The sequence below is a fragment of the Bos indicus genome, chromosome 13, assembly GCF_029378745.1.
Source record: "Bos indicus isolate NIAB-ARS_2022 breed Sahiwal x Tharparkar chromosome 13, NIAB-ARS_B.indTharparkar_mat_pri_1.0, whole genome shotgun sequence".
In the NCBI taxonomy this organism is placed as follows: Eukaryota; Metazoa; Chordata; class Mammalia; order Artiodactyla; family Bovidae; genus Bos; species Bos indicus.
The window spans coordinates 38,104,281-38,106,224 of NC_091772.1; positions in this window are offsets into that span (position 1 = coordinate 38,104,281).

The following is a 1,944-nucleotide window of genomic DNA, read 5'->3' on the forward strand; positions in this document are numbered from 1 at the left end:
CGGAGAGTCTCAGCTGAGCTCCTGCGCTTCCTCAGGGCACCCTCATGACGCCCCAAAGGGCCACCAGCAGACCACCTGCCTCTGCCCTGAGACCCGACACCTGCCAACAATTCCCAAAAACTCCCGGTGCTACTCAGCCAGTTTGTCTTTCCTCCTCTCAATGTGACCTTATCAAGGACAAAAACCATTTCTTGTTCATGATGTCCTAGTCTGGGTTCCCCTCAAGCAGATCTTGAAATGAGGATTCAAGGGCAAGTCATTTATTTAGGGGGCTGGTCTTGATGGGGGAGGGTGGAAGTGAGCCAGGAGAGGGAGCAAAAAGACAGGATGTATAGTCAAAATGGTTCCCTGTAGGCTGTAGGCACCAGGGGCTTCATCCTGGGGGACCTGTGGGGGATGGTACACAGCAGTCCTCCAAATGACCACACCTGAGCAGAAGGGTACCAACCGCCAACAGTCATTGGTTAAGAATGTCCTCAGGAAGACTTTAATCCCTGGCCTTGCAGCTGCATCGCCTGCAGGCAGGGTGGGCTCCAGGAGCTGGAGAAAGCCACCCATCAAAGAGACACAGGTGCTAGCAGCTGGAGGTCAGGCTCCCTCAGACACTGAAGGAGTAGAACCAGGAGGCCACGTGGTGCTGTGCCTCCCTAGTACAGCTCAGCACCAGTGAGGAAGAGGTCCTCATCGGGGCAGGGTGGCTGAGTCCAGAGGTCTGAAGGCTATGTGTGCTGTGCTGTGCTTAGTCTCTCTGTCGTGTCCAACTCTTTGCGACCCCGTGGACTGTGGCCTGCCAGGCTCCTCTGTCCATGGAATTCTCCAGGCCAGAACACTGGAGTGGGTAGCCATTCCCTTCTCCAGGGGATCTTCCCAACACAGGGATGGAACCCAGGTCTCCTATATTACAGGAAGATTTTTTTTACCATCTGAGCCACCACAGAAGCCCAGGAAGCCCATGAAAACTGGAGTGGGTAGTCTATCCCTTTCTCCAAGTGATCTTCCCAACCCAGGAATCGAACCGGGGTCTCCTGCATTGCAGGCGGATTCTTTACCAGCTGAGCCATCAGGGAAGCCCCTCAAAGCTATAGCTCCTGTCCATTCTCCTGCAGCCCCTCAGAATGGCCATCAGCCAGCAGCACTACTTTAGGACCAGACCCCAGAGATCAGTACCCTTTACATTTTTGAGCAATTGATTCTTAAAGTGTAGTTCCTGGACTGCCAGCAACACCCGGGAACTTGTTAAAAATGCAGATTCTTCAGTCCTACCCCAGCCCTGCTGCATCAGGATCGTCAGGGGTGGGGCCCAGGAATCTGTATTTAACAAGCCCTCCACCAGGGCTTCCCTGGTGGCTCAGAGGTTAAAGGGTCTGCCTGCAATGTGGGAGACTGGGGTTCGATCCCTGAGTTGGGAAGATCCCCTGAAGAAGGAAAAGGTAACCCACTCCAGTATTCTTGCCTGGAGAATCACATGGAGAGAGGAGCCTGGTAGGCTACAGTCCATGGGGTCGCAAAGAGTTGGACACGACTGAGCGACTTTACTTTCACTGCTGATTTGATTCCACTCCCCACCCCCCAGTTTTGAAATCTACCATTTGAGACTCTAACATCGAGGACAGTCTCTAAGGCAAGGCCATTTGCCCTTTGGTTAGACTGTTCCCCACTCCCAGCCTCCAGCAGCAGAGGCAGAAGGAGATGGAACCACTAGAAAACTTGGAGACTTCGGCCCCTTTTTTGTGTGTTTTCCTTTTCTCTTTGGGCTTATCAGACAGAAGTTTTACCTGATTACCAGTGACCTCGAAAGGAAAGCGGTGAAGGCGTATGTACTATGCAAGCCAAAGGTCTGTGCTGGATTTAACGAGAGACAGAGAGGGTGGGGGATGCCTCTGCTTCTGTTTGTTTTCCTGAGCTAATATTTAAATTCCTCTGCTTGTCCTCTGAACACACCAG